The sequence below is a fragment of the Podarcis erhardii genome (assembly GCF_964252035.2).
Source record: "Podarcis erhardii genome assembly, chromosome: Z".
NCBI classification, from domain to species: Eukaryota; Metazoa; Chordata; class Lepidosauria; order Squamata; family Lacertidae; genus Podarcis; species Podarcis erhardii.
The window spans coordinates 13383849-13410809 of record NC_138504.1 but is presented as its reverse complement, the minus strand read 5'-3'; the positions used below and the strand labels follow the sequence as shown (position 1 = coordinate 13410809).

The 26961-nt window shown below is 43.1% G+C and overlaps 1 long non-coding RNA gene across 1 annotated transcript in view; it reads right to left on the bottom strand.

The window, feature by feature from the left end:
• The window catches only part of LOC309334062, a 76965-nt gene that overhangs the window by 9820 nt on the left and 40184 nt on the right, over positions 1-26961 (bottom strand). The window contains exons 4-7 of the long non-coding RNA XR_014152822.1: positions 10417-10480; positions 7792-8016; positions 7447-7479; positions 573-639 (exon numbers count right to left, since the gene is read on the bottom strand). This is a non-coding gene — a long non-coding RNA (uncharacterized lncRNA). The remainder of the gene's footprint in view (positions 1-572; positions 640-7446; positions 7480-7791; positions 8017-10416; positions 10481-26961) is intronic.

Below are 26961 nucleotides of genomic sequence, written 5' to 3'. Positions count from 1 at the left end.
GCAGAATGCTTATAGCAGAGGGAAAGTTAATAAATTTAATAGTCCCAATCAGCTCACATGATGCTACTTTAGAATGCTAATGTTAATGCTACCTTTTTAAAAGTGCAAATCACCTTTCCTCCAAAAGTGGGAAGAAGAAGAAGAGTTGTCATTTAGTTTGGGTAAGTCTATTGCTTGAGGCAGTTTGCTTAAACCAGAGAATCTCAATTTTCCACATGATGGGCTACTTTCTCATTTATAATGATGTTTTAATCAAGAGACGTCCATCCATTTTGCAAGGAAAAGGAAGGCAAATAAAATATATTTTTTAACAAATGAAATGGAAAAAATCATTTATGATGAACAAGACCTGTTCAAAACAAGGGTGCTATTTCTCTGCCCCTTTGACAGGAAGTTCTATTCGGCTGCAAAGTTTCATTTGAGAGAAAGTTTATGATAAACGTTTTCAATGTGAACCAGTAAATGATAGTTGTGATTATACTTAAGGATGTTACAATCATATTTCTGGCTTACATTACTGGCATTCCACCCCCGCCCCCCTGCCCACTTTTAAAAGGCTTTCAGCTGATTACTTTGTTCTTTTCTTCTTCTTCTTTTTGATTGGAAAGGCCACATCAAATGAAACACCTTGGAGAGATACTGTGTAAAAATAAACATCATGGATTTTGATTAACGTTAACATGGGGCAAACACTTCAGAAACATAAAAGACATCTGTAATATTGCAAAGTATCCTACTGTCTATAGAGCAGGTTAAAAACAATCCTCTACATGTGTTCAGAATATATACTCAAAACTGGATAGTAAGGAAGATGAAGGGAGTTCACCACCAACCTGTTTGTATTGTTTAGTGTCGCTGAATGTCTTCAGCTATGGGACCTTTCTGAGCCTAAGAGCTTCATTCCCTGATTGTCAGCTTGCTGATGACCAGTAGTGGGGAGCTTCAGAAGCAAAAGTGGACAGAGCAATTGATGTAGCTCTTAGGGCTTGCCCACACTTCATGCCTAGAAAGCACAGCTCAGAGTGGTTTTCCCTTTACCCCACTTCTTTCCCATGGAAAACCCGCTAAATCGGAGCAAACATCAATCCATAGAAAACCTGAATTGCCATTTGCTCCAACTGAGTGCTAAAGTGTGGTTTAAAAGGTAAAGGGACCCCTGACCATTAGGTCCAGTCGTGACCAACTCTGGGGTTGCGGCGCTCATCTCGCTTTATTGGCCGAGGGAGCTGGCATACAGCTTCCGGGTCATGTGGCCAGCATGACTAAGCCACTTCTGGCGAACCAGAGCAGTGCACGGAAATGCCATTTACCTTCCCACTGGAGCGGTACCTATTTATCTACTTGCACTTTGACGTGTTTTCGAACTGCTAGGTTGGCAGGAGCAGGGACCGAGCAACAGGAGCTTACCCCACCGCGGGGATTCGAACTGCCGACCTTCTGATCGGCAAGTCCTAGGCTCTGTGGTTTAACCCACAGTGCCTCCCGTGTTCCATAAAATGTGGTTTACCCTGGGGAAAAGCATCAGGACAAGAAGAAGTGTGGATAAATCCTTAAAGTCAGTTTCATTCCATCCATGGCAAGAGACATTATCAGACACACTTCAGCCAGTAAAAATCATTCATTGTGGATGTGGAACAAAACTGGTGAACTGGGGAGAGTGGGTGTGACTGGGAAGAGTCCTGAGGGTGGACAGAGAAAACTGGAGGGCTGTGTACCCAGCCTGAGGGCTGGATATTCCTTATTTGTGGTCTTGGGGTTGTGTGCTATGTGCCAGGTTGATGAAAAAAGAAATGAGGCAAATATAATGATGGCTCTGTATCAACTGCAGCTGATAGCTAACTTAGAGAGGATCACCTTGGTTGAAAAGTGGAGATCTGGAATGAAAGCTGAAGCTTAGAACCGAAGAAGAAAGCTGTGGAATATTTCCTCTACTTGGGTTGTTTCTCTCCCAGATTTTCCTGCCATGATAAATCTTACAACAACATGTGTAGGAGGAGTGAGATCTGATGAACCAGGGGCACCGACTTGCCTCACATGACCCCTCTGCCGTCCTGCCCCTGTATGGCGCATGAGTGCTCACCTGGCGGCAGCAGTGGGGGATGGGGAACATGGAGGATGACCTTCACCCTCCCTGTGTCCTGCTCCTGCCCACCACACGAGCACTGCTTGGTAGCAGTGGGCTGTGGAGGATGGAGGCCCCCTCAGCATGGGGGGGGGGCTCAGTCCCCTACTCACAAATATTGAGGTGGCTAAACCCCCTTCCACCCCTATAGTTGGTGCCCCTTTAATGAATCCATTCCTAGGGATAAGGGCCAAGTTTGTTTTAGTTCACACTTGAAGGTAAATCTGCATAATTTGAACTCTTAGAACCAATACACGAACTGAAAAACAGCCATCCTTCGAAATTCATAGGATTTTGAAATGTCAGGTGCAGTTTACAAAATGATATACTGTACTAGATCAGAATGTGTATAAATTTCGGTATGCATTTCATGCATTAAAACAGGGTCAATTGCAAAGGTGTGTATATGATTAGGCAACGTTTCACACAAAATGTATATTGTTGCACGTCACTCTAAGCGGTGCAAGATTCAAGGGGTTCAAAGCACTTGTCCAGAGTTCGTGCTCCTTTCGGAATGAGGGACAGTGGAGATTGTGGTATCTTTATTATATATGGTTTATTTCTACATATATACAACCTGAGCCCATGATGGAGGAGCTCACAGCATTAACACCCCAAGAGGGTCTATCTCACATAGCCACAGCCTTGGATTGCAGGAGAAATCAGGCATGTCTCTCCCTCACAGGTTTTAGCCTGCTGCTTTATCAAGCTTCTATTTTCTAGCTTACACACACACACACACACACACACACACACCCTCAGCTCGAGCCTTTGTCCAACAAGTGAGTGAGTGGGGGACCACCCTTTTGCCACCTGGCACACATCCACTTCCTTTCTTCCTTTAATGGCCCATTACTTAGGTTATCACCTCATCAGGAAGGTAGCTAAACTACTCTAGGATTTTTAATCCTTGCTTAAATTTTAACCCTTGCTGGATGAAGGAATGTTCCTTCGCAGCCCATAAAGTGAGCATAGTAGATGAACAACATCTAGGGCAGGCATAGGCAAAATCGGCCCTCCAGATGTTTTGGGACTACAACTCCCATCATCCCTAGCTAACAGGACCAGTGGTCAGGGATGATGGGGGTTGTAGTCCCAAAACATCTGGAGGGCCGAGTTTGCCTATGCCTGATCTAGGGGATCACGGTTACCTTTTGCATTAGTCTTCAGGGCTGCCACCTCAAATTAGGTCATTAAGGTATAAAGGTTGTGGCTCCATGGTAGAGCGTCTACTCTGCTTACCAAAGGCCCCGGTTCAACCCCCAGTATCTCTAGGAAAGACTGAAAATTTTCAATCTGAAACTTTGGAGAGCTGCTGCAAAGCAGCATAGACAATACTGAATTAGATGGACCAATGGTCTGATTTAGTATAAAGCAGCTTCCTTTGTTCCTGAAACATGTTTAGTTGGTTAAAGCAAATCATCCATTCCCAATAACTGAACTGTACACTTTTCACTTGTAAAAATTCTTCTGCTTACTTTGTTTTAGCCACACACTGAATCCACTATTTCAAAAATTTATATGGTTTGAAAAATAAGCTGAATTTTCTGCGCTTCAATATTTCATGAATAAACCCAATTAGCTGAAGACATTGTATATTCAAACTCATTCTCACATTGTCCCCTAATTAGTTTTATTCATGAAATATTGACAAAGAGGAAATCCAAATTATTTTTTCACCATGCATTAAATTTTTGGAGCGAATTCATTGGTTAAAAGAAAAAGAAAAAGAAACACCCCTACACAAGACAAAATAATTAATCAATTTTTACTCTTAATGCTCACAAAAGTTACTTTCCTGCCCCACTCCAAGAGCATTGCTATTGGCAGGGAGCCAATGAAAATCAGGGACACTCAGCAGCAGACTTATGCTGGGTATTTGTGATGTCATGAATCAGAAATGCAAGGCAGGAGTAGATCTTTGAGTGGTTCTCATCTTTATAGGAAGGAATTCACTGAGAATGCAGAACATGCTGAGGAAGTCCTCTTGAGCTCTGCTACAAATAAGGATGAGGGAGAAGTTTGATTCAGTTTGCCCGTCTACCTAATTTGTGCTTTCTGAAGCAATATGTGAACTGAAACAACTTAATTCCCTTAAAACCCTTCACTGGTGGCTCTCCTCACTTGTGGAGGATAAACTATAAGGGGGAAGACCTGTTTTGGTGGCTGTGCCCCAGTAATGGAACTTCTTCTCTTGGGAGATCCATACAAAAGAATCCGTGCTGATCCTTCTCCAGCCAGAGGGCCTATAGGACAAAGCAGAAAATGTGGCCTCAAATCAACACTGCCAGAACAGTCATACCTGAACTTTCTAAATGCTTCTCTGATTCCTTCGAACAAGTGCTACTGGACTGCTTTAGAAACTGCATTGAACAGCAACCTACAACACAGCTATGTCCTTTTGGGCAAAAGTAAAAGTTCCCCAACTGGTTTGGGCTGGCATTAAGGACATGGAACCTTTTATCACTGCAAAGGGTTAGGTTCTTGTGAACTATAAGCATGTGTCTTGTGAGAAAACACTTGCTGCACTGAGAAAGGCAAGGAGTAATGCCCAGTGGATTGCCAGGCAATGTGCCAATGACTACTGGCTAAAGCTGTGTCAGAGCATTCAACTTGCTGCTGACAGCTACACATGTAGGGAGGTGTGATGGGCAGAGCGCTATCAAGAACTGAACACATGGGAAAACATGGTCTTCAACTGAACAGTTAGCAACTCTGCTTATCTTGGGAGAGCTGGATGTCCCTCTATCAATGAGCTGAAGAATGCCATCAACTCTCAAATATGTGGTAAATCCCCAGGACAAAGGTTGAATCCCAATAGAAGTGCTGAAAGCCAGTCTCAATACCTCCCTCATGATGCACCTCCACAGCCTTCTCTTGCAGTGTTCGTTAACAGGATCCAAACCACAAGGCATGAACAACTCCAGCATTGTGACCCTCTACAAGGGTGACCATGACTAACAACTACCATGGAATCTCCCTACTGAGTACTGTGGGTAAAGCCTTTGCCCCTGTAGTTCTCAACAGATTACAGTCACTCACTGACAGGATCTATCTCAAGACACAATGTGGTTTTAAAGTTTAGAGGTGAACGGTCAACATTATTTTCACACTGTGTCAGCTGCAGGAGAAATGCCAAAAACAGAGATACCCTCTTGTACATTGCCTTCATGGACCTGATGAAGGTCTTCAACCACATTGGCTGAAAAGGACTCTTCATACTCCTCCACAAGATAGGATGCCCACCTAAGCTCTACAAGATGATATCCTTCCATGAGAATGGAGCACCTTCCAGTATGACAGTACAACCTTCCCTGTAAACAGTGGCATGAAACAGGGCTGTGCTCTTACCCCAACTTTCTTTGACATGTTATTCCCACTGTTGTTCTCATATGCCTTCAGTTTGAATGAAGGTACAGTGGTACCTCGGGTTAAGAACTTAATTCGTTCTGGAGGTCCGTTCTTAACCTGAAACTGTTCTTAACCTGAGGTACCACTTTAGCTAATGGGGCCTCCTGCTGCCGCCATGCTGCTGCCACATGATTTCTGTTCTCATCCTGAAGCAAAGTTCTTAACCCGAGGTACTATTTTTGGGTTAGTGGAGTCTGTAACCTGAAGCGTCTGTAATATGAAGTGTCTGTAACCGGAGTTACCACTGTAGTGTGGACTTCCATTCAAGGAGTGACAGGGGTCTGCTCAACCTGGCATGTATCCATGCCAAGACAAAACTGCAGCAAGTTCTTATCCAAGAAATGTTGTTTGCAGACAACAAAGATGACACAGCTTTGCCAGTGCACTCCAAAGAACCTCTATAGAGCCACATCAACCATTTTGCTCAAGCCTGCATGCCCAAGCCTCACCATTAGCCTGACAAAGACCAACACCCTGAGTCAGGGTGTTGCCAGCACTCCACACATTAGCACTGGTGACCACACACTTGAGGTGGTAGACAATTTTGTGTACCTCGGCCCACCATAATAAGCAACCTTTCCATTTATGCTGAGCTGGACAAGTATATTGGTAAGGCAGCTATAGCAGTGGCTAGTCTAACCAAAAGGACATGGGATAATGTGATGCTAATGACCAATACCAAGATGAAGATCTACCAGGCTTCAGTGTTTAGCAGGGGTAACCTGTCTCTCCTGTATTACTATCTACAGCCACAGTAGGCATTGTAACTCTCCAGTGGTGTGACTTTACCCCCGATGGTGCACTCTTCCATTGTCACTCGAGACAGATGGATACCAACAACACATGCTGAGAAACAGAGAGCATACAGATCTCCTCTACCTTTGCACAATTCCAGATTTTGCATTGTGTCTATGTTTTAATTGTCTCTTCAGGGTGAACAGAAAGAACCCCCAAGTTTCAGAAAGCTCCTTTTCCTTCCCCCCTCCTAATAATTTATATTTTTTAAAGGAAGGGTTGATTAATGATCCTTGATTTATTGGAGTACTGCATGAAAAACCCATCTTGTTAGTCCTTTCAAGAGATGGTGCCACATGGGATGTGAAATTGTTAGCATTTGATGTCCCTCTGGTTCTAGCAGGCATGATAGTTTTATTAGAAATGTGCCGATTAGTGGTTTTATTTTCTGCCATTTCAGAGTTCTTTCTTCAGTGACCTTTTAACAGAAAAGAGCTGTGGGTCTGCTGGGGATGAGCAGCCTGTTACCTAGGGAAGGTGAATAAATCGTCATAAATCTTTATAGGTTATTATAAACCAGAGTTATCTTATCTCTAGCCAATCTGATCCTAAATTGTAATGACTCAGATTAGTTTTGATACAGCTGCTGCTATGGTAGTGCAGGAAGCCTCCTGAGACATAAGAAAGACTTTGAAAGAGCCTTGATTCAGACTACCTTCTAGCTTAATGTATTTGCCAAATGAAGGAACTGAAGGAAACACAGCCCTTAAGAACAAAGGACAGGAACAGCAACAGGGGCTAATGTGAGCCAGGGTTAAGCACTGGACTGAATTTTAAATGTCAAGATACAAACCCAGAACATTTAAAGCCATAGTAAATTCCTTTGAGCATGCATAGAGTGACATACAATCATCCAACATCCATTCCAAAAATTGTCCAAGGACTTTGGTTTGCATTCTGCTACTTAATGCTCAGCACAGACTCTCTGACACAATGTGATGCAGCTTTTGCTTGACTGTAAGGCTTTAGAAGAGAGTTAGGGAAGCCAAAGCCCAGGAAGGCAAATGTGGCCCTTCAGTCCTCCCTAACTCGCTCCTGAGGCTCACCCCAGACCATAATTCCCCCTCAACCACATTCCCTCCCTAGCCCTGCTTTGCACCATCCATGAGTGTCCTTACCTGGCTGAAATGCTCCCTTGAACTCTTGCTTACCTGGATGGAGGGGAGAGAGAGGCATGAGTATGTGTGAATTAACTAGCCTATTGTACATAAGAAAAAATTCTATTAATTGCCCCACCCATATTTGGTTTCTGGCTCCTCCAGCCACTGACATGTGGCCCTCAGAAGGTTGCTCAGAAAGGAATGTGGCCCCACCACTGCTTTAGAATTCCATTGCTGCAGAATTGCATGTTTGCATACTCCTTCCATTTAAAATCTATTGTATTGAAAATAAGAATGGCACAGGGAAGGATTGTCACCTAATTTTTCAATTACCATGCTATGGTTTTTTCTGTTTAGTTCAACCTTTCAAATAAGTTGGCTCCCTCCATCCTCCTCCTAACATGCACATTTTGGAGTGGTAGAATCCAGCAAGAGCTGCTGGACCACATGCCTCTGTTGATCACACAGCTCACAATAGGTCTCAAATCTTCTTAATGCAGCTCTTGCTTTCTGTTCAAGTCGTGCCGTCAGCATCAAATTGTGAATTGCAGGTTGCTAAATGAGGCATACTCACTCAGAACCTAGTGTCTTCCAAGTATGAAGGGAAAATGAAGGCATGGTAGTTTATCACAAATTTGATTCTTCACTTGGTTCACTCTACATTTGACTAATGTCCTTGTTTCCTCATTTTGAGGGCATCAGCACGGGACCCCAACATTTGAAATCAAAATAAATAAATGAGGATTGGATGTTTTGATTCTTTGGAAAGGAAGGGGACGCCTTATCACACCCCCACCCATTCTGGGGAAGAAAATAAATCTTTGCTTCTATTGCTAAGAATTCTAGCTTCAAATGTGCATAGAAGTCCCATGAGCTTAGACCTGGAGAGTCTAAATTGTAAGGAGAACATTATTTACTAGAGAGCAACTGTGAAAAAATTAATGTACCAGGACCTTTTTCGCCCCCATTCCAGCTTTTCTGGATGGATTGCAGCTGTAATGAACCTTATCTGATTTCTATTCATCTGGATCAGAATGGCTGGAATTGGAAATGAAAACTTAAAAGATTGCCCTTTGTGTTGTCCTTTTGCACCCCCTTACATTTTCAGTGGATTTTTTTTAATCCAATTTTAATTCTAATTTAGCTAGATCATCTGTGCATCACAGTTTCCCATGCAACAGAAACAACATTGCAATGCAGTAGAAAGATAAACGAGGTTAACCCCCCACTCCACTTAATCTCCATTAATAATCATGATGTAGCACCTCACCTGTTCACCTCCAATTTACATACTATTAATAATTAATATTTTTGTTCCACCCTTTTCACCAAAGAGCTCATCACAGCAGCAGCAACCCTATGGGGTAGTTTATGCTGAGAGACAGTGGCTGCCTGAAGCACATCCAACAGACTTTGTGCAGCGTAGGCTGGCCCATTAAGGCTGATGTGATACTGCCACATCAAGCTTAGTCTGCCCTAACCTGCCTGCCTTCTTACTTACATACAGTCCAGGGCATGGGACTGACTACCAGCTTGCTTCTCATTAATTTCAATGTTGCCCTTGAATAATTCAGCAGGGAGGAGGATGGGAACAAATCTAGAAATAGTTGGCTCTCTGCTTGTCACCGGCACTGACTCCACCTGCTTCTGGGCTCCCTATCTTCCATCCAAATGAGCACCAGCCACCACTGACTTTGTGGTTGGGTGGAGATTTGAACTTGTTCCTCAACCAAACAACTTAACCACTGTGCCACACCACATTTCCCCTTGTATCTTGTTAAGGGAAACATAACCCTGATACTTACAAAAATGACAAGTAAATAGGGTTGCTTGATGCCAGGTAAATGCTGCAAAAGGAAGGTAGATTTTTGGCCTGATAACAATGATTTATAGTGTGCACAGAACTCATGCATATGTGGATGTCCCCACTAACTTTAATGGAGGGAGCAACTGCACAGATACATTTCTTGTTTGGGGAATTGACCAAAGCTGAATGGCATGCTTTGAATGTAGAAGGTATTGGATAAGGGTGTGCAAAAGATTTGGACAAACCCTGAAGCAAGGATGGGAGCGAGTCTGCTATACACAGATTTAGAGGTTTGGGGTTCTTCAGAAACTCAAAAGTTAAAAAACAAAACAAAACAAAACAAAACCCAGCAACAACCCTACAGTCAGTGGGCACCCCTATTGTGGGATCAGCACCCAACATGCAAAATAAATAAATAAATAAATAAATAAATAAATAAATAAATAATATGCAGTGTCTGCACAACTCACAATACCAGTTTGTATTTCCCCCACTAATCCATATTTATGTTTTACATGGGAAATTTGAGAAGTAAAGATAACAAACAAACATGTTGCCAATGACTCATTCTCAATATCTGAACCATCCATTTGCAATATTAGCACACACAGCCTGTCTAGAAGCACCCATTGTGTCTGCAAAAGCTGAAACATTACTAATACAAGCTTACTATATAAGGACAACACCGGGGGGGGGGGGGTTGACTCTTTTCTGATGGACATATCTAGCTTCTAAACAGACAGAATGGTTTGACCAGAACAATCACAGTGCTTGGGAGAAGGAAGTTGGAGTAATGCATCACCTTTTTCTTGTCTGCCCTGTGCTCTTTGCTTGCTCTTCTAGTGGCTGCCCAGCCCCTGCTTGCAGACCTCCAAAGAGGATGAGCCTATCAGCCCCAACATAATTGGTTCCATTATTAAATGTCTCTTACTGTTTAGATATTCCTTCTAATGTTAATTCACAAACCCTTAGGTAAGGGAATGGGGAAGGGTCACAAATCACTTGAGAGAGTAAGCATGTCATGGACAACATGTGGGATATTTGCTTCTTTAAAAAAAGTATTAAAAAATCTACCACAGCAGTTCCATTTTAACCCCCAAACCAAGAATCGATCTACATTTACTATTTTAATGTTATTAGAATGTCACAGGGCACAATGGTAAAATAAAAATGTTCCTTACCTTGTTTCCTCCATAACAATGCAGCTTCCTTTTCTGCCAGTTCCTGGTTGCTCTGCAGTGCCCTCTGGTGTCACATTTTAATAAAGACTCTCCTCCTGAAGAGAGGGGAGTGGTTGTGGGCGGGAGCCCGAGCCCCACCTCTAGCAGGGGGCGTTAGCCCCCTGCCTCCCACTTACCTGGCTGGCGCCCATCGGCAGGCACCCAACCAGGTGCCTCCGAGGGGGCGTGTATAGCAGCCTTAATACGGCGGCACCAGCCCCTCCTCAGCCTCACTCTTCGTTGTCCCATCGCAATTCACCCACCCTCCACTCTCTTTGAGCTCAGGGCTTAGTTTCCCTTGGCCTTGCTATGGACCTTAGGTTGGTCACCCTGGTTGTCCGGGGGGCCTGGTAGGAATTTTTCCATTTGGCATTTGGCTTTTTGGTTTTTTCGCCTACCTCGTAGCAATCGTCACAACTTTTGTGGTACTAGTGGGTAGGTTAGGCATTGGAATAATGTGTCATGGTGTCGAAGGGCTAGGTGTGGCCATCACCTATGCCTTCAATTTTGGGGTACTCTGTTAAAGGAATCTGGTGGTCGTGTATACTGTCCGATGCCTGCTTGGCGGGAGGCCATGGCACGACCCTCGGTGACATCAGGGGAGAGCCTATAGTTGGATTAGCATCAACAGGCTCCACCTACTGGTGAATAAACCCCCCTTGTTTCAGACTCACCCCCTCTGAGGGGGTGGAGTCCGCTGACGTAATCCAATGCCTAAGCCAATATCTTTTCACTTGCTGTAATCAATAAAGTTGTGGCCTTTTCTTGCCCATTAACCTTATATCACGTGTCCTTGTGTATTCATTCCACTGGGGGGGGGGGGGGGTCCAGTCAGTCACAACTATATCTTAGTTACTGAGAACCTTTCTGGTCCATCTGCATTCTCTCAGATTTGGGAAATGTGACCTTAAGTCTAATCTGGATCAATCAGTATCTTTCTGCCTCTGTTTCCTGTCTGTAAAATAAGAATAACTGTATCCATACTTGCAAGAAAGTTAAGTGGGCATCCCTGCCAGAGACTAGCTAACACAGAGGCAGCTAACCTGTGACCTTCCAGATGTTGCTGGAATAAAAATTCCACCACCCCTAGTCATGGGCTGATGGGAGCAAATGTATGACAACACTGGAGGCCCAAAGCCTAAACACCTTGGCTGCAACACATTAAAAAAATAAAAATGGTGAAAAGTGGCTACCTGGAATAACATATGGTGCCAGACCAGGCTGAATTAATTTGGAATACATTGCTTTGCATATTCAAATGCAGAGTTTTACATATGCTCACATTCAAACCATAATGCACAAAATGTGATGACACTAGAGCATAATTAACCAATGACTTTGAAAATATGGAAGCAGGGGTCCTCATTTAGGTAGACAGCAAAAGAAATGCAGAACCCTTGCTAAGCATTCCAAGCGCCTCCTTATCATTTGGAAACAAAGCTTCAATTTGCTTTGTTCTCGGCGGCATTATTTCATGACAGAGTTTGTGATCTATAGTTATCTTGCATTACAACAACACTGAAATTCTTCACCCTTTAGTACACGCTTCCGGACTAATTGTTTGGAAGCTCCCAGATGAATTACGCCAAAGCAAAATAAATGGCATGAGCAACGTCAGGAGCAAGTGGGCGGCAGGATACAAATGCTGAAGGCAACTAAGACTTGCTTAGATGAATATCTTTGTCGTTACTTCCCCAAAGAAGACTTGAGACACAACAATTATGGTACAAGCAGGTTATATTTATTGGAATGTAACAAATTAGAGAATCTTCAGAAACCAAATAAGCAGATTAGACAAAGCAGTGTAATCTGGGCAGCTGCATTCTATGGTCTCACAGCAAGGACTTGGAAATAATTCTCCTTACTTGCTACATGTACCTTGGCATGTGAACATGACATGCACAGTGAATGTTAAGGTTAAAGAGCATCCCCAAGGCTCCCACCCACCCACAATGCCAAGTCAATGAAAGGCAACTCAAGAGTACCCTAACTCAATACTGCCCTAGGTATATAAGCAATCCATATTAAATTCTCTCATGTGCTTGGATTCAATGCCACTGGAAGCGATCAGCTCCAGCTAATTCACTTCCACCCACTCAGACACAAGCTGAGTTCTCTGCAGATCCTAAAAAACAAACAAAAGTCACAACCCAAAACAGTAAGATCCCCAGTGTTCTACCATGGGGGAATATATGTGCCCCCATGGGCCAGAATACTTAAAAAAGAATACCAGTCTGTTTACCTTATTCTGTGTCCTATAAACTTATTATGGTGCACAGCCTCCCTCCAGTTGTGCTGCTCTAACAGCTCAGACCATACCAACAACATCTTCAGAGTCCTTGTTTGGAGTCAACAGATATCCTTGGTAATCCCAGCCAAAACTTCCAGAGCCATCCATTGAACAAAGCCATTCTCACCAGGGTGCATACCAGATAATAGGAAACAGCTCCTCCCCACAGCACACCCCACCATGACTCTTCTGAGCCTTTGAATGCCAAGATGGGGGTGGGGTACCACTCACGCCCTATTTATTTGGCCTCTGTGGTAACAGGATACTGGATTAGATGGGTCTATGGCCTGAAGCAACAGGGAATGTATTATGCTTTAAATTTATTTATTAAATTTATATCCCCTCCTTCCTCCCAATGGAAAAATAAATGTGCGAGACTATATCCAATGCTTGGAGATTGTTGTTCTTTGTCCAGAGAGAGTGGGAGTGGGGTGGGGGAGAGAGAGAATATAATCACTCAGCTGTATAATACAATTACATCAACAATGTGATGGGTTAGTCCTTGTGGACAGGAGTAGATAACAGGCATGAATTAGGTACCCATTCTGAATTGTGTTGCTATGTCATGCCCAATGTGCCCAGATCTCTGAAACAGACGTTGAAAAGGGTTCCTAAGAATATATGCATCTTTTGCTGCTATAATCTAGATACAAATATGGGGCTTTTCTTTTGATGTCAGTTTAAATGTACTTACACAAATGAGAAGGATATGTGTCATGCTAAGCCCAACAGAGAGATCAGGCACAGTCTTCATTAAAAGAGGTACAAAAGGATACACCATCTGCTTCAACCAATCCCAGCTCTCAGTGGGTTTGTTTGCTCGGTCGCTCGTACTAGTTGGAGCCACCTGTTCACTTTAATTATAAACGCTTTCTTAAAACCTTGCCTTTTATGATCTCTGCATCTCACCATAAGTAAAGAAGCGGAGTGGCGAAGATGGGAAAAGGAGCCTTCATCGTAGAATGCGGCAAAAAAGAAGAAGAGATGTTTCAGTCACATGGACTTAGAGGACAAAATAAAAATGGAAGAATCCAGAGTAAATGTGCAATGCTAGAGCACATCAAAGTTCACACCATGTTTCTTCAATCACAAAGATAAATGGCCCAATTCACTTCTCATTAACAGAAGATTTAGCTTGGTCAAGCGTCATTAACTTTAGTGGGCTTAGTTGTGACTTACTCCAGAATAAATAGGAGAGAAAAGAAGGGAATTGTGTTTTGAGATCTGATCATGAGCAGATCTTTATTTCTGAGAGGCAGCATTTATATTAATGCTTGGAGAGTTGGCATTTACGTGGGGAGGCTCATTGAGGTTGCTATCACCCATCTGTGACATAAGAAGACATATTTCTTGAAAGCTTGAAAGCTTAAGTAAGAGGTGCCAAGGTTCCCACTTGACCTCTGATCAGGATGCTCTTTTCTATATTCCTAGATGCTTGGTAACTGTGGATCATCAAGTCAATTTCCAAGGGAAAGAAAGTGGTCACGTGTTCAGTTATGGAAAACATAATAAATATTTCATACAAAAATAATTAAATAAAATAAATTCTCAATGACCTGCCTTTCAAGTAAGTGGAAATGAAGCAGCTGGTTGCCATGGTGAAATTATGATGACACTGTCAGTCTGTAGTCTCACTGCTGAAGTCATAAGTCAGATTCAAGGGGGGATTTGCCCCCAAGGTCCTGCCTACCAGTTAACAGTCGCCTAAAGTTTTCCAGTAAAACATGAAATGGTGCACACGCTACATCTTGTTTGTGCGCTTATCAGGCATGTCCAAAGTCCATTTTGGGGGCCTAATCCAGCCCATTGGTCAGTTTAATCTGGCCCCTGTGGCAGTTTATTTATTTCCTGGGGTAAAATTCTAAAAAAAAAAACCCTCAACAAATTCAACCCTAAAAAAACAAGTTGGGTTGGCTGTTTTGGTGGCCCTCACGGCCCTTCACTTCATCAAATCTGGCCCTCTTTGAAAAAAGATTGTACAGGGTTACAGTCAAAGAGTTCAAGAGAAGCAGAGAAGCGGGTGCTGGATGTCCGGAGTTTCATTCTCTCCCTTGCTGCAGAGTGTGTGAGACTACTGGATCACATGCTCTGTGTGTTGACATTCCATTCTTTGGAAGAGAGGGAACAGAAGGAACTGCGCGCCACTTCCGTCTTCTTTGTTCTGTGTTCTGTTCTGTTGTTCTCTCTCGGAGGGCCCACCCCCCATGCTGCTTCCGTTGGAGAAGGGGTGTGGTTTAAGCAGCCCGGTTGCCCCGCCCTTTCCCATTGTGCCCTGTCCCTTTCCCTGCAAGGGTTCAGGTGAGTGCAAAATGCCTACTATAAATGCATGCAGAAAGACAAATGTATTTTACCACCCTACTTCCCATGTTAATCACAACACTATACAACACAATACAATAAAAATACCTTTATTGGCATTTCAAGTTAAGACCTTCCAAAATGGCTTGAGATACAAAGTCTTTCTTCTTTCTGTTTCCTGTTTCCGAGAGATTTGAATTGGGAAATCCTTTCGATTCTTCATGAATAAGAGGCAATGGGGTGAGGGAGGCCACGGCCACATCCACACCATTTAACGTGCTATGAAGCCGCTTTAAACACTCATGGCTTAAACACCCCCAAAGACTCTGGGAGCTATAGTTGGGAAAGGGTGCCAAGAGTTGTTAGGGGACCCCCTGTTCCCTCCCAAGAAGGGAACCCTACCTCTACCCCCACCCCCACCCCTGACACTAACCCTAACGCTAACCCTTAAGCCTTAACTAGAGCTACAATTCTCAGAGTTCCCTGGCAAGAAGGGAACCCTAACCCTGCCCCCTATCTACAGCTACAATTCCCAGAGTTCCCTGGCAAAAAGGGAACCCTAACCCCAACCCTTTCCCCTATCTACAGCTACAATTCCCAGAGTTCCCTGGCAAAAAGGGAACCCTAACCCTAACCCTGCCCCCTAACAAGAGCTACAATTCCCAGAATTCCCTGCCAAGGGAACCCCAACCCTATCCCTGCCCCTGACGCTAACCCTAACCCTAACTCTAACCCTTAACCCTTAACTAGAGCTACAATTCCCAGAGTTCCCTGGCAAGAAGGGAACCCTACCCTACCCCTAATCCTAATCCTAATACAGTGGTACCCCGCAAGACGAACACCTCGGAAAACGAAAAACTCGCTAGACGAAGGAGTTTTTCGTTTTCTTAGCCGCTTCGCAAGACGCATTTCCCTATGGGCTTGCTTCGCAAAACGAAGCTTGCCCCGCAAGCTCCGGGGATAGCGGGGAAGCGCAGCGCGCCTTCCCCTCTGTCCCCGGACCCCTTTTGAACCAAGGGGCGGCAACGGGGAGAAGCGATCTTCTCCCCTCCACCCCTTGCTTCAAAAGAGGGGACAGAGGGGAAGGCATGCGGCCTTTTGAACCAAGGGGCGGCAACGGGGAGAAGCAATCTTCTCCCCACTGCCCCTTGCTTTAAAACAGGTCCGCGGCGCTTCCCCTCTGTCCCTGGACGGTCTCCATAGGAACACATTGATTGATTTTCAATGTATTCCTATGGGAAACCGTGCTTCGCAAGACGAAAAACTCGCAAGAAGAAAAAACTTGTGGAACGAATTAATTTCGTCTTGTGAGGCACCACTGTACTTAAGCACCGTAACAAGTCTCCGTCCCCTTAACCACCTACAGTTCCCAGAATCCCTGAGGGGAAGCCATGCCCTGTTTAAAGTGACTTCATAGCAGTTCCAGTGGTGCACCTAATGTGGCCTAATGTTCCCTCCCTCATTTTCTTCTCTCTCCCCACTGCCCCATCATTTGCAGTGCAGCAGATGTCTGCCTGCAGTCTCCCTTCAAAGCTCCTTCTCTCAAGTATGGCCAAGGTCTTGCCCATTCCTCACTGCCAATATTTCACGTTCACTTCTCTGATGTAAATAGGGATGTCCTGCTGTTCTCTTGATGACTTTTAAGACTGGACATGGGGAAAACCTCACCGGCTCCAGACATCCCTGTAAGGCAAAGGCAAACAGGTGAGTGGGATGGCCAACAACCGAACGCGTCCCCCCAGATTCCTCCTCTGTTTGGCTGCCTGTTAACAAACAAGGCTTCCAAACCAGTTTGCACCCATCTCAGCCAGCGTAGCCTCACAACATCCACTAGCCTGAATGCAAATTCTTCCGACAACCATCCATCAGCTGCAACCTCATCAGGTCCATTGCCAGACATCAACCAGCTTCAGAGCTGAGTGTCAGTCACCTTCAAGTAGCGATCCCACCAGCAAGTAATCTTTGTACTTGCCTTCTCCTTGCTCCACAGCATCCCAGCGCCGGGCGATTGCCTCCTTCCGCTTGCCAGCTTGCCGCCACAGGACAGGAGACCGCCTGGGCTGAGTGTCTTCTTTCTGTTTCTTGTTTCCGAGAGATTTGAATTGGGAAATCCTTTCGATTCTTCATGAATAAGAGGCAATGGGGTGAGAGAGGCCACGGCCACATCCACACCATTTAACGTGCTATGAAGCCGCTTTAAACACTCATGGCTTAAACACCCCCAAAGACTCTGGGAGCTATAGTTGGGAAAGGGTGCCAAGAGTTGTTAGGGGACCCCCTGTTCCCTGCCAAGAAGGGAACCCTACCTCTACCCCCACCCCCACCCCTACCCCTGACGCTAACCCTAACGCTAAGCCTTAAGCCTTAACTAGAGCTACAATTCCCAGAGTTCCCTGGCAAGAAGGGAACCCTAACCCTGCCCCCTATCTACAGCTACAATTCCCAGAGTTCCCTGGCAAAAAGGGAACCCTAACCCCAACCCTTCCTCCTATCTACAGCTACAATTCCCAGAGTTCCCTGCCAAGGGAACCCTATCCCTGCCCCTGACGCTAACCCTAACTCTAACCCTTAACCCTTAACTAGAGCTACAATTCCCAGAGTTCCCTGGCAAGAAGGGAACCCTACCCCTAATCCTACCCCTAATCCTACCCCTAATCCTAATACTCAAGCACCGTAACAAGTCTCCGTCCCCTTAACCACCTACAGTTCCCAGAATCCCTGAGGGGAAGCCATGCCTGTTTAAAGTGACTTCATAGCAGTTCCAGTGGTGCACCTAATGTGGCCTAATGTTCCCTCCCTCATTTTCTTCTCTCCCCCCACTGCCCCATCACTTGCAGTGCAGCAGATGTCTGCCTGCAGTCTCCCTTCAAAGCTCCTTCTCTCAAGTATGGCCAAGGTCTTGCCCATTCCTCACTGCCAGTATTTCACGTTCACTTCTCCGATGTAAATAGGGATGTCCTGCGGTTCTCTTGATGACTTTTAAGACTGGACATGGGGAAAACCTCACCGGCTCCAGACATCCCTGTAAGGCAAAGGCAAACAGGTGAGTGGGATGGCCAACACCCGAACGCGTCCCCCCAGATTCCTCCTCTGTTTGGCTGCCTGTTCACAAGCAAGGCTTCCAAACCAGTTTGCACCCATCTCAGCCAGCGTAGCCTCACAACATCCACTAGCCTGAATGCAAATTCTTCCGACAACCATCCACCAGCTGCAACCTCATCAGGTCCATTGCCAGACATCAACCAGCTTCAGAGCTGAGTGTCAGTCACCTTCAAGTAGCGATCCCACCAGCAAGTAATCTTTGTACTTGCCTTCTCCTTGCTCCACAGCATCCCAGCGCCGGGCGATTGCCTCCTTCTGCTTGCCAGCTTGCCACCACGGGACAGGAGACCACCAGGGCCACAGCATCCCAGCGTCGGGCAATTGCCTCCTTCCGCTTGCCGGCTCGCCGCCACGGGACAGGAGGCCGCCTGGGCTGGGTGCCACCGTGCTGCCCATTTCTCTCTGGGGAGGGCAACTGCTGAGGCTTGCGCCTTGGCCCACATTTATACCCGCTCAGCAGCCAAATATTTTTGTCACATCACAATCAACCCACAGACAATGGCAGCAGCTGGGGAGGCATCACCATCACTCCCTCAGCCCTCACAATGGTGAGCCCAGCTCAGCAGCCAAAACACACACACACACACACACACACACACACACACAAGTTGTGCCAATATCTGTGAAGGCCACACCGGAAACCCAAAGGGGCAGGAGGGGGACATTTTTCAGCCCAGTGGTTACATTTCCCTCCACACAACACTAGTCCAACACACAAATGAACAGAGCAATGAAAGCAAGCCTTATCTTTGCACAGGAAGCTGTTGAAGGAATGACATGCAGAGAGAAAGTTAGCATCTCAGGAAAAAAACACTTTTTCATCAGTCAATCAATCAATCAATCAATCAATCAATCAATCATTTATTGTATTTGACTAAAACCCATTATAAATCCAGTTACAAAAGCACCAAACCCAATGACCCAAACTATGGCTCCCAGATTCTTGGGGGGGCGGGGAGAGCCAGGTGGATGCCATGTGAACTCAGCAATGTGTCAAGTGATGGCGACCGACTACCTCCAGGTTCAAAGGCGGCATATTTCTGCATATCAGTTCCTGAGAATCACGAGGGCTGTTGTGGTCAGATTCTGCTTGCAGTTTTTGCACAGGCATCTGTGAGAATGGGATGCTGAACTTGGGCCACTGGCCTGATCCAGGCAGCTTTCTTATGTTACAAAGGAAGACTTCCAAGAGAATACTTTTAATGCAGCACTCCAAGAAATGCTGCAAGTTTCAGAAAGTCACATAATGCACTCCAAAATCAGACATTTTCAAACCATTTCAGCACTGTGTCATTTTTCTATTTTTCTGCATCTCTTATCTGAACTATGTACTTGCAGTTTCTTTGAGTATGTTTTTTCCAATTTATTTTTATTTGGTAGCCATTTCTCCCTTTCCGAGGAAGGAACAAAAACATGTGAAGTTCTCAGTGTCCCTGACTTAAGGGTCTGACTGCTCTGCCCTGCCTACCAAGCGCTCACTGGCTGGTGTGCCTTTCACTGTAGGGAGATCAGAAGAGGACCGCTACATTGGCAGAAGCCTAAGCAGCCACGAGCTTGCTATTCAGACACAAGGATATTGTTGTAGTCATTTATTCTTATTTTTAATTACTTGGCACCACAGGCAGCTCTCTCCAAAAATGGCAAAGGCTACAATCCCACCTACATGGGAGGAAGCCCCACTGAATTCAGTAGGACTTACTTCCAAGTAGACATGGGTGCAGCAGTGCTGCAAGGATCTCTCTTGGAAGTCCCAGTAAATAAACTGCCACAGCGGCCGGATTAAACTGACCTGTGCAAAAACTGCAAGGTTAGGATTAGGGGTAGGATTAGGGGTAGGGTGGGGGTAGGGGTAGGGGTAGTGGTAGTGGTAGGGGTAGGGTTTTTTAGGGTTGAATTTGTTTAGGGTTTTTTTTTTTTGTTTTGTTTTGTTTTTAGGATTTTACCCCAGGAAATAAATAAACTGCCGCAGGGGCTGGATTAAACTGGGGCCAGATTAAACTGACCGGTGGGCTGGATTAGGCCCCCAAAATGGACTTTGGACATGCCTGATAAGCGCACAAACAAGATGTAGCGTGTGCACCATTTCATGTTTTACTGGAAAACTTTAGGTGACTGTTAACTGGTAGGCAGGGCCTTGGGGGCAAATCCCCCCTTGAATCTGATTTATGACTTCAGCAGTGAGACTACAGAGTGACAGTGTCATCATAATTTCACCATGGCAGTATGGTACCCATACTACTGTCCCATATCCCTATTAAATGTGGATTACAAAATTTTTGCTGACATTTTGGCCAAAAGATTGAAAAAGGATTGATGGATGAGATTCACAAGGACCAAGCGGGCTTTCTCCCGGGAATACACATGTCTGACAATTTGAGGAACATAATTGACATTCTGGAAAAGTTAGAAGTGAATATAAACACTAAAGCAGTTCTGATATTTGTGGATGCGGAGAAAGCTTTTGACAACATTTCTTGGAGTTTTATGAAAAAGAACCTACAGGGTATGGGGGTAGGCCAAGGTTTTGAAAATGGTATAGGTGCAATATACTCTGAACAAAAGGCCAAATTAATTGTAAATAATGTGGTTACGGAAGAATTTAAGATAGAAAAAGGAACACGACAGGGGTGCCCAATTTCCCCATTGCTTTTTATATCGGTCCTGGAGGTCCTGCTGAACATGATTAGAAGGGACCGGTTGGTTAAAGGTATACAGGTCGGAGCCAAACAGTACAAATTGAGAGCATTTGCAGATGACTTAGTTTTGACGTTACAGGAGCCAGAATCTAGTACTAAAAGGGTTTTGGAACTAATTCAAGAGTTTGGTCAAGTGGCAGGATTCAAATTGAACAAGTTAAAAACTAAGGTTTTAGAGAAAAACTTAACAGCTATTGAAAGAGAGAGGTTTCAGAATGAAACAGGTTTGACTGTGGTTAAGAAAGTGAAATACCTGGGGATTAATATGACAGCCAAAAATGGGAATTTATTTAAAGATAATTATGAAAAATGTTGGACGGAAGTGAAAAAAGATTTAGAAATTTGGTCAAATTTGAAGCTTTCCTTGTTGGGTCGAATTGCAGCTATAAAGATGAATGTATTGCCTAGAATGTTGTTTTTGTTTCAAACATTGCAAATTGTGGACAAGATGGATTGTTTCAAGAAGTGGCAGAAAGATATTTCTAGATTTGTCTGGCAGGGCAAGAAGCCCAGAATAAAATTTAAGATATTAACTGATGTAAAGGAAAGGGGTGGATTTGCCCTGCCAGACTTTAAACTTTACTATGAATCAGCAGCATTCTGCTGGTTGAAAGACTGGCTGCTTCTTGAGAACACAGACATTTTGGATTTAGAAGGTTTTAACAACGTTTTTGGGTGGCATGCATATTTGTGGTACGACAAGGTTAAAGCACATAAAGCATTCAAAAACCATATTGTCAGGAAAGCATTGTTTAATGTTTGGATAAGATATAAGGATTTATTGGAAAATAAAACACCAAGGTGGTTGTCACCAATGGAAGCAAAAGCTCAGAAAAAGCTCAATATGGAGGCCAAATGGCCAAAATATTGGGAAATTTTGGAACAAGAAGGAGATAGATTGAAACTGCAGAGTTTTGAGAAATTAAAAAACAAAGTGCGAGATTAGCTTCATTATTACCAGATAATGGAGGCATATAATTTGGACAAGAAAATTGGCTTCCAGGTGGAAAAATCAAAATTAGAAACAGAGCTGTTAGAACCTAAAACTAAGATTTTGTCAAAGATGTATAACTTGCTGTTGAAATGGAACACTCAGGATGAAACGGTGAAATCTGCTATGATTAAATGGGCACAAAAGATGTTGGACATAACATTATGTTTGCTGACTGGGAACAGTTATGGACCACAGGTATGAAGTTTACGGCATGTAATGCCCTAAGAGAGAATATTATGAAAATGATTTACAGGTGGTACATGACCCCAGTCAAGCTTGCAAAAAATTTATCATTTGCCCGATAATAAATGTTGAAAATGTAAAGAAAATGAAGGTACATTCTTTCACCTTTGGTGGACGTGCCCAAGGATTAAGGCTTTCTGGGAAATGATTTATAATGAAATGAAAAAGGTATTTAAATATACCTTCCTGAAGAAACCAGAGGCCTTTCTCCTGGGCATGGTCGGCCAATTGGTGCCAAAGAAGGATAGAACTTTCTTTATGTATGCCACAACAGCAGCAAGAATACTCATCACAAAGTACTGGAAGACACAAAATCTACCCACCCTGGAAGAATGGCAGATGAAAGTAATGGACTACATGAAATTGGTGGAAATGACTGGCAGAATCCGAGACCAGGGAGAAGAGTCGGTGGAAGAAGATTGGAAGAAATTTAAAGACTATTTACAGAAATATTGCAAAATTAATGAATGTTAGAATGATGCTGGATAGAAATTAAGTGGTTTCCAGCTGTAATGCTTTAAGAGAATATGGAAAAAAAAGGTTTAGAAACAGGTGAAAATTTATTGATAAGGATTTGCTGAACTAACAATTTGAACTGGCATACAAAAAAGGGAAGTATGAGGAGGTCTGGGAAATAAGTTGATGAAAAATAAGCATTGGAAACCTTATGTGTTTTTTAAATATTTTCATTTTTGTATTTTTGTTACTTCTTTTTTTCTTTTTTCTTTTTTTCTTTTTTCCTTTTATTCTATTATTATTGTAAACTTTAATAAATATTCTTTAAAAAAAAGAATTTGTTGAGGGTTTGTTTTTTTAGGATTTTACCCCAGGAAATAAATAAACTGCCCAAGGGGCCGGATTAAACTGACCGGTGGGCTGGATTAGGCCCCCAAAATGGACTTTGGCCATGCCTGATAAGCGCACAAACAAGATGTAGCGTGTGCACCATTTCATGTTTTACTGGAAAACTTTAGGTGACTGTTAACTGGTAGGCAGGGCCTTGGGGGCAAATCCCCCCTTGAATCTGACTTATGACTTCAGCAGTGAGACGACAGAGTGACAGTGTCATCATAATTTCACCATGGCAACCAGCTGCTTCATTTCCACTTACTTGAAAGGCAGGTCATTGAGAATTTATTTTATTTAATTATTTTTGTATGAAATATTTATTAAGTTTTCCATAACTGAACACGTGACCACTTTCTTGGAAATTGACTTGATGATCCACAGTTACCAAGCATCTAAGAATATAGAATATAGAAAAGAGCATCCTGATCAGAGGTCAAGTGGGAAGCTTGGCACCTCTTACTTAAGCTTTCAAGCTTTCAAGAAATATGTCTTCTTATGTCACAGATGGGTGATAGCAACCTCAATGAGCCTCCCCACGTAAATGCCAACTCTCCAAGCATTAATATAAATGCTGCCTCTCAGAAATAAAGATCTGCTCATGATCAGATCTCAAAACACAATTCCCTTCTTTTCTCTCCTATTTATTCTGGAGTAAGTCACAACTAAGCCCACTAAAGTTAATTGCGCTTGACCAAGCGCTTATCAGGCATGTCCAAAGTCCATTTGGGGGGCCTAATCCAGCCCACCGGTCAGTTTAATCCGGCCCCTGTGGCAGTTTATTTCCTGGCATAAAATCCTAAAAAAACAAACCCTCAACAAAGTCAACCAGTAAAACATGAAATGGTGCACACGCTACATCTTGTTTGTGCGCTTATCAGGCATGGCCAAAGTCCATTTTGGGGGCCTAATCCAGCCCACCGGTCAGTTTAATCCGGCCCCTTGGGCAGTTTATTTATTTCCTGGGGTAAAATCCTAAAAAAACAAACCCTCAACAAATTCTTTTTTTTAAAGAATATTTATTAAAGTTTACAATAATAATAGAATAAAAGGAAAAAAGAAAAAAAGAAAAAAGAAAAAAAGAAGTAACAAAAATACAAAAATGAAAATATTTAAAAAACACATAAGGTTTCCAATGCTTATTTTTCATCAACTTATTTCCCAGACCTCCTCATACTTCCCTTTTTTGTATGCCAGTTCAAATTGTTAGTTCAGCAAATCCTTATCAATAAATTTTCACCTGTTTCTAAACCTTTTTTTTCCATATTCTCTTAAAGCATTACAGCTGGAAACCACTTAATTTCTATCCAGCATCATTCTAACATTCATTAATTTTGCAATATTTCTGTAAATAGTCTTTAAATTTCTTCCAATCTTCTTCCACCGACTCTTCTCCCTGGTCTCGGATTCTGCCAGTCATTTCCACCAATTTCATGTAGTCCATTACTTTCATCTGCCATTCTTCCAGGGTGGGTAGATTTTGTGTCTTCCAGTACTTTGTGATGAGTATTCTTGCTGCTGTTGTGGCATACATAAAGAAAGTTCTATCCTTCTTTGGCACCAATTGGCCGACCATGCCCAGGAGAAAGGCCTCTGGTTTCTTCAGGAAGGTATATTTAAATACCTTTTTCATTTCATTATAAATCATTTCCCAGAAAGCCTTAATCCTTGGGCACGTCCACCAAAGGTGAAAGAATGTACCTTCATTTTCTTTACATTTTCAACATTTATTATCGGGCAAATGATAAATTTTTTGCAAGCTTGACTGGGGTCATGTACCACCTGTAAATCATTTTCATAATATTCTCTCTTAGGGCATTACATGCCGTAAACTTCATACCTGTGGTCCATAACTGTTCCCAGTCAGCAAACATAATGTTATGTCCAACATCTTTTGTGCCCATTTAATCATAGCAGATTTCACCGTTTCATCCTGAGTGTTCCATTTCAACAGCAAGTTATACATCTTTGACAAAATCTTAGTTTTAGGTTCTAACAGCTCTGTTTCTAATTTTGATTTTTCCACCTGGAAGCCAATTTTCTTGTCCAAATTATATGCCTCCATTATCTGGTAATAATGAAGCTAATCTCGCACTTTGTTTTTTAATTTCTCAAAACTCTGCAGTTTCAATCTATCTCCTTCTTGTTCCAAAATTTCCCAATATTTTGGCCATTTGGCCTCCATATTGAGCTTTTTCTGAGCTTTTGCTTCCATTGGTGACAACCACCTTGGTGTTTTATTTTCCAATAAATCCTTATATCTTATCCAAACATTAAACAATGCTTTCCTGACAATATGGTTTTTGAATGCTTTATGTGCTTTAACCTTGTCGTACCACAAATATGCATGCCACCCAAAAACGTTGTTAAAACCTTCTAAATCCAAAATGTCTGTGTTCTCAAGAAGCAGCCAGTCTTTCAACCAGCAGAATGCTGCTGATTCATAGTAAAGTTTAAAGTCTGGCAGGGCAAATCCACCCCTTTCCTTTACATCAGTTAATATCTTAAATTTTATTCTGGGCTTCTTGCCCTGCCAGACAAATCTAGAAATATCTTTCTGCCACTTCTTGAAACAATCCATCTTGTCCACAATTTGCAATGTTTGAAACAAAAACAACATTCTAGGCAATACATTCATCTTTATAGCTGCAATTCGACCCAACAAGGAAAGCTTCAAATTTGACCAAATTTCTAAATCTTTTTTCACTTCCGTCCAACATTTTTCATAATTATCTTTAAATAAATTCCCATTTTTGGCTGTCATATTAATCCCCAGGTATTTCACTTTCTTAACCACAGTCAAACCTGTTTCATTCTGAAACCTCTCTCTTTCAATAGCTGTTAAGTTTTTCTCTAAAACCTTAGTTTTTAACTTGTTCAATTTGAATCCTGCCACTTGACCAAACTCTTGAATTAGTTCCAAAACCCTTTTAGTACTAGATTCTGGCTCCTGTAACGTCAAAACTAAGTCATCTGCAAATGCTCTCAATTTGTACTGTTTGGCTCCGACCTGTATACCTTTAACCAACCGGTCCCTTCTAATCATGTTCAGCAGGACCTCCAGGACCGATATAAAAAGCAATGGGGAAATTGGGCACCCCTGTCGTGTTCCTTTTTCTATCTTAAATTCTTCCGTAACCACATTATTTACAATTAATTTGGCCTTTTGTTCAGAGTATATTGCACCTATACCATTTTCAAAACCTTGGCCTACCCCCATACCCTGTAGGTTCTTTTTCATAAAACTCCAAGAAATGTTGTCAAAAGCTTTCTCCGCATCCACAAATATCAGAACTGCTTTAGTGTTTATATTCACTTCTAACTTTTCCAGAATGTCAATTATGTTCCTCAAATTGTCAGACATGTGTATTCCCGGGAGAAAGCCCGCTTGGTCCTTGTGAATCTCATCCATCAATCCTTTTTCAATCTTTTGGCCAAAATGTCAGCAAAAATTTTGTAATCCACATTTAATAGGGATATGGGACAGTAGTATGGGTACCATACTGCCATGGTGAAATTATGATGACACTGTCACTCTGTAGTCTCACTGCTGAAGTCATAAATCAGATTCAAGGGGGGATTTGCCCCCAAGGCCCTGCCTACCAGTTAACAGTCACCTAAAGTTTTCCAGTAAAACATGAAATGGTGCACACGCTACATCTTGTTTGTGCGCTTATCAGGCATGTCCAAAGTCCATTTTGGGGGCCTAATCCAGCCCACCGGTCAGTTTAATCTGGCCCCAGTTTAATCCAGCCCCTGCGGCAGTTTATTTATTTCCTGGGGTAAAATCCTAAAAACAAAACAAAACAAAAAAAAAAACCCTAAACAAATTCAACCCTAAAAAACCCTACCCCTACCACTACCACTACCCCTACCCCTACCCCCACCCTACCCCTAATCCTACCCCTAATCCTAACCTTGCAGTTTTTGCACAGGTCAGTTTAATCCGGCCGCTGTGGCAGTTTATTTACTGGGACTTCCAAGAGAGATCCTTGCAGCACTGCTGCACCCATGTCTACTTGGAAGTAAGTCCTACT